The sequence below is a fragment of the Protopterus annectens genome, chromosome 13.part0 (genome assembly GCF_019279795.1).
Source record: "Protopterus annectens isolate FY-2018-M chromosome 13.part0, PAN1.0, whole genome shotgun sequence".
NCBI lineage: Eukaryota > Metazoa > Chordata > Ceratodontiformes > Protopteridae > Protopterus > Protopterus annectens.
Window position 1 is genome coordinate 873,022,131 of NC_056747.1, and position 14,967 is coordinate 873,037,097.

At 43.9% G+C, this 14,967-nt stretch overlaps 1 protein-coding gene across 1 annotated transcript in view; it reads right to left on the bottom strand.

Moving 5' to 3' along the window:
- The window catches only part of DYNLL2 (dynein light chain LC8-type 2), a 255,778-nt gene extending 241,585 nt beyond the window's left edge, over window positions 1-14,193 (bottom strand). The window contains exon 1 of the mRNA XM_044054590.1: window positions 14,073-14,193. The gene's annotated coding sequence lies outside the window, so the exon portion shown is untranslated. The remainder of the gene's footprint in view (window positions 1-14,072) is intronic.
- Window positions 14,194-14,967: the final 774 nt, after the last annotated feature.

Consider the following 14,967-nt stretch of genomic DNA (forward strand, 5'->3'; position numbering starts at 1 on the left):
AAGTGTCCAAAAAATGCCCTTGGGACTCAACCACATCTTATCACATCTTTTCACTACTCAGATTCCTGGAATAAGGCTGAGGAGTGGAAAAATGCATGCCCACAGCAGAAATGATCTTTCCATCCTTACACCTGGCTAATGTGTCAGACTTTTGGGCCAAATAGGGACAAAGCATCAAACAGGAGTGTTCATAAAGGAAGACTTAAAGGTGTCTGCAAAATCACAAGTGCAGCCAAGTGTGACACCCAATGACAATGCCTGTACTGACTGCCCTGGAAGTCCCTTTGGCTGCAGCATCATGGGCAAGTTGGGATTTACCACCACAGCATCTACTGCTAAACCCTTTGATCAGTGATGCTGATCCTCTGGCATGGAAATAATTTTGTCCAGTCACTGCGGAATTGGCTCTATAGTATCAGGGGCCTTCCATGTATGCTGCACGATGAGTATGACCAGTTCATTGGCAGGTGGGGTCACCCAAGAAGGGTGGGCACAAAAAGCCTGCAAGAAAATCTGAGGATGGGTTTATGGACTCACCCCCGTTTTAAAATTTCCAGGATCTCAGGAGGAGACATCTTTAGAGGTGATGGAGGGGACCATTCCCCTTAAAATCTTTATCCTCCACGACAGATTCTTCTGCAGAATCCAGGTGCTTCCTATTGCACATTCTCTTAAAGGGTCGCTCCTCAGGGAGAAGATCAGAAGACTTGGAAGAGAGCAGACAGCTACAAACCAGAGGATACATAGAGGTAACACTCCAACAGGGATGGTACCAGCTGTGAGCTGGAAGAGGCCATGGCTCTCCATAATCTGGAAGGCAGGTCTGCCTGAAGAGGGATGGGACCCAGGAACCAAGACCCTTAGAACCTGGGTTACACCCCTCTGTCAAGACCACCTCTAGAGAAAGAGCTGCGAGAGGACTCAATTGCCAGGAAACCAGGCACCATAAAAAAAAAAAAAAAAAAAAAAAAAAAAAACCACCACACACCTGGAGCCAGCAGCCAAGTCAGTTCTGTGGGTGGATTGGCTACAATAGAGCTGCCAGAGTCAGTTCTGGAACCAAGGCGAGGCCCCCATCAGCACCAAAGTAGTTTGCACTGGGAATGAAGTAGAAGGCTCCAATACCTGTGGGAGTGTTTGGAGAGTAAACACTTCTCTAGATGGGAGAGACTAAAATGGGGCAGGGAAACCTCTTGCTGCCAAGAGCCGATCCACTAGTCTTGACTAAATCAAGCTCAGAAAGGCTCCTGGTGGAATGGATGGACATCTCAGAGGGAGATTCTGGTCTTTCAATGGAATGGACTCATTGCTGACCCAAGAAGAGGTCTATAGATGGAGTGCCTAGTCCTGGGTATACTCTACCTTTGTAATTGGTCAACTGACCATGGTGCCACTTTGCAGGGGAGGAAGTAACTGGTATGCTAGGGGAAACTTGGCGCAGAGAGGGTCATTGGTATTGATAAAGTTTGTGCCATAGGAAGTTTTGAATTTAAGCAGTCTTCGGCACTGTGGGAGACGTGACTGATTCAGTGCCAAACAGTAGTAGTCTATTTTGTTATCTTGGGCCTCTGTTCAGAGGGATGAATGGGCACCTGGTCCTTAGTAGATTTAGAGTCAAAGGAGATGCAGGAACCAAGCACCTATTCTTGGGCTTTTTGGGAGACTTGGATGCCTCTGCCTCAGACACACCAAAAGGGTGTTTTAGCAGCCCTTTGAGGACAAGTTTATTGCACCTCTGTGTAAGGGTTCAAGCACCAAAACCCTTGCAGAGTTGACACTGCAGTTGTCTTTCCAAATGTGATGCCCCCAAATAAGATGCCCATCCAAGTTGGGCATATTCCTGCCACATTCCTCACATTGAGAGGAACCACAGGGTTCAAGCAGTTATTTCAAAATGTCAAGAGGGCATGTGCCTAAGCAAAACTCACTAACAGCACAGAAAATGGAGCATTTGTTTTAAACTGTAAAAACAGTAGTTGGAAAAGATACCTGCAAAAAAATGGGAAGGGGAAGAAAGGAAATACCAAACAATGGTATTTAAGAATTTAGCAGAGGTAAAAGGAAGGGGCCTATACCAATGATGGTAAGATTCTGACAAGGTAAGGAAAAAGGTAATATGCATCACATGCCAAAAAGATCATAGTAAAACAAATGTCAAGGACAGGCAAGAATTAAGAGTAGATATACAGAAATTTACATAAAATATAGTTTAGCTGATTTACCAGACTTTCTACATGGCAAACAATATCCAAGGGGAAGGATGACAGGCAGTATGGGTAGCCTTGGCTTGAGTTTCTGGGGGGACTTCAATCTCAGAGAAACTAGAGACTAGATCCGAATTCTGGATCCAAAACCTTTAGTCTTGGTGGTAGTAAGGTCAGTCAGATCAGTGGACCTTTGGCTTTAGATGGTGGCTCTGAACTTAGAGCCAATGAGAGAGACTAGACAGGGGAGAGTTTTATACTCCCTGGATTCAACTGTGTTGGAGGGGGGTTTGTGCCCCTTAAATACAAGGAACTGCAGATTAATCAGGGCATTGCATCACTTCTAGCCCTGGCACTGAACCTGTACAGATTTCACAAGAAATCTATAGGCAAGCTGGACCCAAATATACCCCCAAAAAGATATATAGATATACCTCATAAGAGGTAAAGACAAAGTTAAAGAAATCTACACCAGTACTCAGTCATAATGGAACTCTGGTACAGATAAAAAAGATCTCAAATATAAATGTATAAACCTATGAACCTAAATCACTTACAATAATCTCAAATATAAAAGTATAAACCTATGAACCTAAATCACTTACAATAAAACACCCAGCTTGAGAACTAAAATCTGACCGAGTGGCAAATGAGATCAGAGGTAAAATAGTGATCATGGTTATGGGCAAAGGGAGACAACCAGATCCTAGACTCTGAAAACAAATTAAATGGCCATGTCAGACCACATATGAACCCATCGGTTGAACAGTGACACTTAGCAGCAGGTTCAAAAGGTTTTTGAGTCCAAGACTGAAGGACCAAAGTGAGGTTCCATGGTTTCACAGGCTAACAGGAGGCCCAGTATGAGGCTCCCGTGAGGAAGGCCTTGCATAAACATAATGAGAGGAGGGGTGCCATTTATACCATTGTGGAAACTGGAAGTTGCTGCTAGGTATACTCACAGTAGAGGCAGATGCTCCATTATCAAAAAAAACTTAGCCAAGTATTGAAGTACTGCAGTTACTGGAGCTGAATAAGGGTCTAGCATGTTATCCTTAGACCAGATGAAGAACCTTTTCCATTTATCCTGAGGTTTATGAGAAGCCAGGATGATAGATCTGAAAGAGGGTCCAGAATCCACGGCAGGTATACAAAGTGAGTCCAAAGGGGGAACCAAACTTGACGCCAGACCAGAGCTACAAGGATCACCTTGCATCTCAACCAAAGATCTTTCTTTAGAAATTTGTGGAATCAGGGGAATGGGTGGATAGGCGTAAAGAAGTCCTGTGGGCCAATCATGGACAAGAGCATCCCTTGGGGACTCTCCCTCTGGGGAAAAAGTTGCTGCAGTTCAAAGGAGAGGTGAAAAGATAATGGCAAGGCTAGCCCCAGTGGCTGAAGATTTGTTGCCACTTTGGGGTGGAGGGACCACTCGTGAGGCAGGAAGATGCATCTGCTCAGTTTGTTCACAATTACATTGGAGCTTCCTGTGATGTGCATCGATATCAGAAAGTGGTTGGAAGCCCTCACTCCCTGCCAAATTCTCATGGCTTCTTGACACACAGGACAGGACTTTGTTCCTCCTTGCTTATTGACATACCAGATCAGTGATCTTGTCTGACTGGATTGCAGTTGTCCCAGAAGGGAGAGCCAAGGGTCTGCAATGCTAACAGCACTGCTCTCAGTTCCAGAACACAGATATGTAGATGGGCCTCTGAAGTGGACTATGTACCTTGGACTGTCTTTCCCTGAAATGCCCCCCCCCCCCCAACCAGAGAATCAGTGGTCACTGGCTCTGGGCTGAGGGGATTGAAATGGATGACTCCAAACGTAGTGTGTCTGGCATTATCCACTCAAAGAGGTCATGTACACAGGAGGTGGTTACTCGGATCTGATAGTGAAGAGGGTGAAAGTTTGGGAACCATTGACAAAGGAGCTACTGCAGGATCTGCATATGAAGCTTCACTAGCACTATTGGGATCAAAGCTGCCATAGAACCCAAGGGAGGAAGAATTTCCCTTACCAAAACGTGCGCGTGACAAAGTACCACTTGGAGCTGGAGCCTCAAAACACTGTTTGGGAGCTGAACACTGCTCCAATGAATTTTATTTGCTGTGTAGGAGTAAGGTTTGATTTCTCCCAGTGCATCGCCTTTGCTCAAGAAAAGGAGAATTGAGTGAACAGTGACCATCCGGAACTTGGCTTGGGTGACAGACTTGTTAAGTTGCTATCCAAAATGGCTCTCCAGTCCCCTATCTTTTTTGGCACCAAAAAGAATCTTGAGTAAAGTCCAGATCTGTGTTGGTTTGGTGGGACTAGTTGGATGACTTGAGACTGCTTTAATATTTCTGAAGATGCTGCTTCCCTTTGACTGGGTGGAACACTGGGAAGCTTTCTCGGAATATTTGGCTGAATTGTGTAACCTCTGGTCATGATGCTCTGCACCATAACGATCAGTGGTAATAGATTGCCAGGCAGCTTGATGCAGACAGAAACTACCTCCTCGACCGCTTCCAGGAAGTAAGCAATCTGGCTGCTCAAGAGCCCTGGCAAGGCTGTCCAAAGGAAGAGTCCCTGTAGTATTTGTTACAAGGACCCCCTCTGCCTCTGTAGGGGCATCTTCAGGAATTGTTACCCCCTCTGCCCCTAGGGTATCACCAGGTGCAGCACAGAAAGGGCCCAGAGATTTTGGGCCACATTTTCCCCACTCCTCTGGTTCCTGGAGAAGGTATGTTGAGGATTGGAAAACCCTAGGCCTACAGCAGACTTGAGTCTTTCCATCTTGCTTGCACCTGTCTAGTGTCCTTCACTTCAAAGCCAAAAAGGGATAATGCTTTGATGGGAACATCCAAATGGACTTTAAGGGGTCCGCGAGGTCACAAATATACCTCCAGGCATGACACCTCATAATGCCCAAACCCACTGCTCTGGCCAACCCTTCGGTTGCATGCAAGAGCAGCCTCATGGACAAGTTGGATATAGATTCCAGGGTTGTGAGCTGCAAGGCCACTTTGTCCCAGATCTAGTCAAACAACCGTCTTGCAAGTGTCCCAGAGTTCGGAGATAAAGTCCCTCTGAAGTCTCGTAAAAATGTGCCAAATAGAACTGTATAGCAAGAGTCCCCGATGCAAAAACTCACTTCCAAGTCTGTCCACCACCCAGGACTCCCTGTTGGGTGGGTGGACAGCAGTACTTTCTTCAGCCAAGTCCTTTTTCGTGACCACCACCATAGCATTAACTGGTAACCCCCTGGACCAATGTGTGTTATCCTTGGGAGGGGAAAGGATTTTGTCAGGTCTCATCGCCTCAATGGAATCAGTTTCTTCCATGCATGCTGCACAATGAGCTGGATGAGTTAGTCGGCAGGTGGGGTCACCCAAGAGGTAGTAGGCTGGGTGCAAAAAGCCCAGGAACATGGACTCTTCAGATGAAGGGTTGGAGGCTTTCCACTCACCTCTCTGTTTTACATTTCCAGAATGCCTCTGAAGGATACATCAGGTGACGACTGTGGGGACCCTTCATAATCTGTGTGTCCATGTGCTTCCTCTTACATGTCCTTTTCTGAGGGGGACTCAAGAGCAGGTACCCTCTTTCCTGGCAATTGCCCCCCCCCCCCCCCGAAAAGGCAAACGCTTGGCAGAAAGCAAATCCAGGAAACTGAAAACCAACAGAAAAACATGAGTGCTTTGCTTAAGATGTACTATAATCTAGAAACTCTTTCCTGAAGAGGGAAGTAGAAATTAAAGTGGAAGCCCCACGGACAATTCTGCAGTCTGCTCCTGCCTCTAGGGCAACATCCATCGAAGTTGGATCCCACTTCAGGAGGGCCTGTCTCAGTGTCCTGGTTGAACCCTTGAGATATTTTTAAAGCACATTACCACTTTCTGATCCATGAAGATTGAGGGATGGAGAAGCAGATTAAGAAAGGGAATTACAATCCTACACTCTGGAAAATTTCCTTATCTTTTGGATCAAGATGTGGAGCTAGAGGTGAGTATTAAGGAAGGACTTAAAAGCCTTAGGCACACTGGTATCTGCTGCTCCAGGAATACCATCAGATGCATAAAAACTGACATTGAGCAGAACATGCCACAAGGCATTCTATAGGTGTCAAGAATCTACATGGCAATACTCAGATCTGAATGCCAAGTCCCCATTATCACAGCTACACAGGTAAAAACCGCACTGTCCAAAGCCAAGAACACAGCTTCATGGGACCTGATAATATCCCTGGCTGTGTTCTACATGAATTGAGAACTGGCACCACACTGAGTACCCTGTCCAGAGCCTCATTTCAGGCTTTGTTCCTACCAAATGGCACACTGCTACAGTTGCCCACTCCACAAAGGGGGGGGGGTAGATCATGCCTGCTCAACCTGAGACTTTAGGAGTGTCACAAGAGCTGTGGATGAGGGCAAGGTAGTTCACACACCCTACCTAGATCTTACCAAGGCCTTCGACAATCCCGCACTCAATAATCATACACAAGGGCTTATGCCTAGTTTAGCGAGTCTACGTCATAAGATGGGTTGCCAACTGGCTCACTGATACAACCCACACTGCGAAAGTAGCGGACTCCAAATCTTGACTACCGACTGCTTACAAGTGATGCCCCCCAGTCCTAGGTCCTCTCCTGTTTGGCATCTACTTCTCTGAAGTAGAAGCCAACAGAAAGGGTTGCTGGCTGACCAAATTCACAGATTGCAAACTGGGAGCCATTGATTCCCCAACTGACGTAGACATTCTACAAAAAGGCCTCAATGACACCAATAACTGGTGCCAAAACCATGGCCTTAAGCTCAACGCCAAAAAGTGCATTCGCATTCCCTTTGGGAAATATTTGGTGCCCGTAAAATACCACATATGTGGTAGTCCACTAAACACCAAAGGTGTGACCTGGGAACACAGGTTGACAGCAACCTATCCTTTGACAAGGACATTGCCACTGTAGTAAGTCCGTCCTATGTGGCACATTAGGAAAGACTTCTCATCCAGGAAGAGGTCATAATCCCTCTACTTGTCCCTCAGACCTACAATAGAATACAATGCCTCATTTGTTATATGCCTCACTAGACACAAACAAATGAAAAGGCCACCTAACCTCACTAAGAGGATCTTAAGCCTTAAAACACATGCCCTATACTGAAGCTCCAGCTACACTATCACCTACTTAAAGGCGATCCTTGACCTACAAAGTCATGTCTGACCAAGAGCTGCTAGATATGCTACATATAAAGAAAGCCCAATCCCTCTGTGCCACATGCTCCAGGGACCTAAACCTTATTACCACAATACCCAAAACATGCTGGAGGAACAGGTTCCTAACCTAGAGACTTCCCATACTCTGGAACAAACATCCCATTCATGTCAAGCAGAGCACTTCACTGGCTCTCCCAAGAGAAATCTTGACAAGTAGATGGGCAATAAGTTCGCCCCATGGATCACTTCAGTGGCCTTGCTTGACAGGGGCACTGGGAACTAACTTTGGGCAGCATGATGCCAGGGAATCTTCTTGGGCTAGCTTATATAGGCTCCAGGACAGTTAGCTTTGTACACACCTATGAACCTATAACTGGGATGCCACTGTTTTTCACTTTGTAGGTTACCAGAGAGGGACCAAGTGGTTTTGTTACATCCCTCTGAAGTATTCAAAAATCACTGAAGCACAAGTCACTTCTGCCATTAGGTAGATACTCTGAGCTCTTTTCTAGTGGCTGCCTCCACAACCATGGCATTTGAGACCCTTGCTACACTGTGCTCTATCTTAGGTGCAAATAAAGTTTTGTCCAGCCTTTTAGGGATTAGTTTTGCCAAATCAGAATGCTTCCAAGCCTGATGAGCTACCACGTTAAGTAAGATATCAGTAGGTAGCACTACCCAGGAGAGGCGTTGGAGGCAGTCCCAAAAGTAGAGTAACATTTAGGGGTGAATGATCAGGGACTGAGACCCTTGCTATTGCAAGTGGGGATCTTTGAGACCCATCCCCATCATCCAATTCTGTCTCTTCAGTAACATTCTGAAAAAAAATGGGATGTAGCAGAGCTTAAAGCATTGCTTCTCTGGGCCTGGCCAGAACTCTTTTAAAAGGGTCCAATGCAAAGGTCCAAAGTAGACATCATTGCTGATATGTCAGTTCAGAGACAAGTGAGAAAAGTTCCAAAATTTGGTACAAACTCTGCACTACACCACTGTTTTGGCCAAAACTCCTCCTGATCCGATAACTCACACAGCCTTGTGATGTGGGTGCTACTAGGAGATTCCAATTCCCAGGACTCAGACCTGATGGGTGGACTAAATTAAGAGTAGTGGAGGTATTATGGAGCTGTTCTCTGAAAATCCTGTCTGGATAGAGCCAAGTCCCAGTTGTCTCAAATCTCCACATCATCCTGTAGACATCTGTCTCATTAAGACTCCCTTGATTGAATGGACCTGGAGGATACATCCACAGAGTGCTCCAGATGGTACACCTGAAGAGCTGAACCAAGCACTCACTGGCTCCAAGGAAACACGAGTAGGTAGCAATCAGATCTGGTCGAGACCTTCAGGGCAAGGCCCAAGGGTTTTTATGAGATCAGAGCTTTCTAGATTTATGATCTCTGCAGGTTCCCATCACGTGATCAAAAATTGTAAACTGCGAACATGTAGTGTGCAAGCCTGCTTGGTCAAAACGTCACACGTAAGAAATAATCATAGGGAATATTTTCCCTTTACTTCAAAGCAGTGCAATCTTGGGAGTAGGACTATAAGTAGTGAGGAACAGGGGGGGGGGGCTTGCCCCCCCAGGCTACAGCATTTAAGTATAGTTTTTTATTTTCAAAATTACAAACATCGCTCACATGGTGTTTTGAAAATAGACACAATCTCTTCATACAACTGAAGTCATTTTCCTTTTTAGCGAGAGAGACACACCAAGGTCTGAGATGGCCATCCTGAATGATGAATCAAAGCTCTGGTCTATGTCCTGAAACAGGAGCAATTCTCAGAGTCTAGGTAGTCTCCCTAGGCAATAAACCAAGGGAGCACAGGTCCTGCACTAGAACTTGTGTCTACACAGGCAGTAGACTTCTTTAAGCCTTGAACATTACCTACCATAAGACTGGCAAGGTAACATGGCAAGCACAAAAGCAGAAGCACTGTATAGCAAAACCTAAAACTGACAAAAGCATTCCTATATGAATAATCTTCAAATAAAAACATGGACATTTACCGTTTCCCCATCCACACAACCAACAACTCTTCACAGGCCTTGAAAAGGCTAGCCCCCTTGATTAGATGGGCACACATCTAATATGCCAAAGATTCTCTCACCACAACATTTCATACCTCTTCAAAATCAGAAAAAGCATGATACAGAATGTTTTCTAACATTTAAAGAAAACTGGAGTGCATTTAAACAGACCCCCCCCCAAATATTACTGTCATGTGTGGTCTTTAGCAAAGCTGACTGGTACAATGCCAAGGATAAAATTCTGGCATCTTTCAAACCTTACCGCAGGTATAAACACCAAGCACGTGTAGTCACCCACTGACAGGTAAGCAATCTCTTTAAATAACTACATTTTATAAAACAGCAGATATCTAGAGTGACAGCAAGTTGGACAGCTGCACACAGTACTAGAACGAAAAAGAAAAATTAGGAGGTCAGATTTTGCAGCTCACTTTTGCAGAGCCATGAAGGCAAAGGAAGGATTAAGAGCTAAATCACCTAGGACAAAATGTGATGATCCCATTCCAGCTGCAGTTATAGGTTCATAGGTAGGTACTAGGCTGTATACAAGCCTAGCCAAAAAATGTACCCTGGCCTTCTCCACCAAAGATAATTTTCCTGTGCCCCTGTCAAGCAGAGCTACGGAAGTGATCCCCAGGGTGAATTTCCTATTACCCATCCAATCATCATGGATTTTTAAGAATGCTAATGAGCTTGTTTGCTCCAGAGTATGGGAAGTCTCTGGGATGGGAATCTATCCCTCCAGCATGTTTTCTTTATTGTGGCAACAAAGTTTAGGTCCCTAGAGTGTGTAGCTCAGAGGGATTGGGATTTCTTTAAGTGGAGCATGTCCAACAGCTCTGGGTTTGACAGCTTTGTATGTTGCTGGGCAGAGATCACCTCTGAGTAGGCGATATGCGAGTAAATCTGGGGCTTTTTGAGGCAGTCTGAGGATTACTGGCCTCAGATGACCTATGCAGAGGTATTTCTGCAGCCTTTCCAGTTGATGTCTTGTGAGGTACATACCAAAAGGGGCATTGTACTCCATAATGGTAGTAATGAGTGACTAGTAGAGGGGAACAATGACCTTTTTCCTGGATGAGAAACCTTTTGTGATGGTGTGCCACATAGATTTCCAACTGTGGCGATGTGATCAAAGGACTGTCCACCTGCGTCCCAAAGTCTCAAACTTTCAGTGTTTAAGTAGACCACCTATGTGGTAGCTCATGAGTACAGAGTTTTTACCAAAGGAGATGACCATAAACCTTTTGGCATTTAGCTCAAGGCCATGGCTTTGACACCAGGCATCAGTCAAAAGTCAGACCTTTTTGTAGAATGTCCACATAGTTAGGAGTTTCAATTATGGCACAGTTTGCAGTCATCTGCAAACCTCATTAGCCAAAGATCTTATGTGGTAGCCTGTACTTTGAACCCTGTGGTACTCCCACTTGTCACTGGTCTGAAGTAGATTTTGTGTCTGCTACTTTCACAGTATGGGTTCTGTCAGTGAGCCAGTTGGCAACCCATTATGTGACATAACTTTACCCCCCTACCCCTTTTGAGTCTGCTACTTTCACAGTATGGGTTCTGTCAGTGAGCCAGTTGGCAACCAATTATGTGACATAACTTTACCCACCTACCCCCGCCACCCGAAGGGCCTGTCAGGATGTTGGCAATCAATTGGTTCTGCATATTTAGTGCCATTGTGCTGCAACTCAAAGCTGATCTGAATGTTGCCATTGAGATTCTTGACAGCTATAGAATGCTTTGTGGCTGTCTTCAGAATCAGTGGCGATTTTGTTTTCATAACTAGCTTTAGAGGATTTTATGAGGGATCTCAGCTTCTTACAGAGCCTGACCAGGGAGTTCTTCCAGTCATGGGGATTGTACTCTTTTTGCAACAGTTTTTTTCTTCTGTTGTAGAGTTTATGGCAGGGGACCACCAGATTGGCTTTTTTTTTTTTGGAGGATAGCATCTTGGTTCTGTTAAAGATAGCACAATCCATGCACTCATTTAAAGTGCATTGTGCAGGTTTCAGCAGTCGTACCTCTATTGTCCATCTGTGCGAGGGTCATGAAGTTTGCCACTTCCGTATTAAATGTGACATTGGCTTTGGAGAAATTTTTTACGATGGTTCCCCTAATGGGGGCGGGATGTGGATGTCTAGGCTGATTAGCTTGTGGTCAGATCTGACCAAGGAATTAACCTTTGGTGTGGAACACCAGTCACCCATGTTGGTAATGACCAGGATTAGGATATTGCTACCACTAGTGGGGGCGTGGACAAGTTGATTCAAGGCATTGGAATTTATGAATTCCAGAAAACATTGAGCGAAAAAGAGTTGGCACACAAGTAGTTTTACCATTTAATGGTGGGGTAGTTGAAAATCATCATTAGGGTGTTGGGTTGTACCCCAATATTTTCCAGTGCATCAAGAAGTGAGTGGGAATCCTGGGGCACGGTGGGGGATCTGTAGCAAAAGTTATAATTTGGATTGCGGTCTTGCCCAGAGTTAGTTGCACTTGGATAATCTTGGATGAATTATGCTGAGCAGCTAGCCTGGAGGTGTGGATATCCTTAATGAATATGGACACACCTCCACCTTTAGTGTTTCGGTCCAGGTTAGGTGGCCTGCATTTTAGCCTGGTAATACAGGGGTGCTTTCTGGAGCCTTGAACCAGATCTGTCTCACTGCACAAAAAGTAGATGTGTACAGAAGCTTGATTTAACCACTCATAGCACAGAGAATCACCCACACTAAGATCATAGCTTGTTTCAAACTCAAATGACGAGCATAGCACACTTTAGTTCAGTTTTATAAATACAAGCACAAAATGTGCAAGTAGTTAGATGTTCCTTATTTTACTACCGCATTTTCATGCCAAGTGAAAGTGACAAAAGGTAAACATCTTGCATAGTTTAAATACTCAAGATTCATATTCATTATAACCTGTGAAAGGGGCATTTATCTATATACTACAATGGAAGCAAGAACCATTTCATTTTTTAAATAGTGGGGCACAGGATGACTAGGGAGCTCTCCCCAAAATAGGGTGTGATGCTACACGAACTATGCCAAAAGGCACAATGCATGCCTATTATACATGTACCTTTGTGCACATGATTTAGCAGCATTATTATTAACTACTATACTATAGAAGAGTAGTTACAACAGAACCCCACTAGTAGTCAACAGCAAAATGCCAAGTCACAAGACAAACCTGAAATACTTGAGCAAGTTGTGTTGGAGGAGGGTATTCAACCCTCCAAGCACTAGCATAATCTAGAACCCCCTACTCACTTTCATCCAAATGCGTTTATAACAATTAACATCCTACACAGTCCTAAATAGAACGTGAAATTTATCACTTCGAAGACACCCCACCCCTTAAACTTTGGACTACATTGTTGCTTTACTATTAGTATAATAATAAAACGCACAAACATCCAAAAAAGGGTAGGGATTAGTGGCAGTACTACTGAAGTGTGAACTAAAAATAGCATTTCACCTCTTCGAATGACATGCACACTACATCATCCGCTTCAAAAATTAAACAATTACACCCACCATTGCCGATTCTACGGATAGTATCAAGAATACCAAGTTCACCATATTTGAAGCAAGTCGTATCATGCGGGCTTACCATTATTGAAAGCTTTCATACAACAGTTTCCATTAGCGCTGCCTTCAGTACATTTCATATAGTTTAAGTAAAACAAAAAAAAAAAAAAAAAAAAAGAAATCGCAACCACAAACACCTTTACTGAAAAAACTCGGTTACTCCCCCATATCAAAGTAACATCTTCTGCTAACCCCCCCCCGCAAAGCAAATACTGCATGTACTACACCTATTGGAATATTGATACCCCATTCCTCTCCGCAACAGGCACAATTAAAAGCAAAATGTGCTGCCAAAACCTTTAATCCACTCAGATGTGCATGCAAATGCATTTTAGGAATAGAAATAAGGACACACTGACATTTGACAGCATCTACAACAATCTAGATAAATTTTCACCCCACCCCAAATCAATCGCAAAATTACACATAGCATCTCGAAACATACTTGGGGCAGAAGACATCACGCCTTAATGACTGCGGGAACACACGAGCAGAATATATATTGTATGCCAATACAAAGTATGAAGAGAGCCATGGTGTAACACGCGTTAAGGGTCATAAAATAACGGAGGGGAAAAAAAAAAAATGCTACACCACAACAGCAAGCCTTTAACATACAACAAAATAAACTCATTTACTAGTCTTGCTGTAGCAATGTTTGGCTATAAACAGAATTACAACGTTGAATTTCTGTTGCTAAAGAAACGAGATCAGAAATAACGGTTTACGATAATCACCACTTAAGTCAACAAATGCAAAAATCACGCACTTTTCTGGAAAAGTCCCATGCTTGACAAGCTGTTTTTTTCCCCTTTCTCTCAAGCAATGAAGCACAGCACCAACAAGCAGAGAACAATATTCTTACGCACACACACATTTTTACCTACAGAAAAAAAATGAAGTTTTTTTTATAGAAGCACTCATCTCTCGGGAAACATGACTTGCAAAATTTCAATAAAGCTTATTACATTTTTTTCAAAAAATAATGTAATCACATACCTCATATAAATCCAAAACTAAAAAAATATATTACATTACCTGAAAAGATAACAACTTAACCTTCCACAATAACTCCTTCTAATCAGCCTTCACTGGAATTTCTCCTTGTAGAACCACTCGCTACTACTGCTGAAATACTACCCCTCCTCACCACGAAGCCTCACGCGACGCCACCTTCCATTGGCTGAACGCCGCCCAAACTCCCGTGCTTTCCGCGCGTTTCTCTCCAGCCTTCTTATTTCATCCCACAATGCAATCGTATGGCATAAACTTTTCGTGGTAGGTTTACCGGTCTGGTTGTAAAGAACAGAACAGTAATCTCTTAGGAAGTATAATAGCAAGTCTCATTAGACGCTGCTCAGGTCCTACTTCAATATAAACTCTTCTTAGTTGAACTAATGAATGGACATACGGTATAATGTATATATTTTTATATTCATACCCATTCCGCTCAACTTATTAGCCCAAGAAATCTGGACAAAGGTCCAAAACCAGAGACAGATTCCTTGCTGGAATGAGAGATTTTATGCCATCACGCGTTTTCTGAAGGATATGAAACGTGAAAATTAAACGTATGTAATTATTTAGTGATTTAAGTACTCACTGATTTGCCAGAAAACCACAAATGTTATGAATAAGAGACCAAAATTATTAGGCAAAATAAATAAATAAACAGTTAAAAGGTATGCCCATTCCTGTCAACTGTCCCTGATTTTGACTCATATTTTAGCTCTCTATCAATACCTCCTTAAACTGGCGACCTTTATAGAAAAGGTGGTGTATTTATTGTTCATAGGTTGTGGTGGTGCGGCAGTTAGCGTTGCTGCCTCACAGCAAGAGGTTCTTCAGTTTGATCCTCAGTTGGGGTGCCTTCTGTGCGGAGTCCCTCCACATCCCAAAGACATGCTGTAGGTGGATTGGACACTCTAAATTG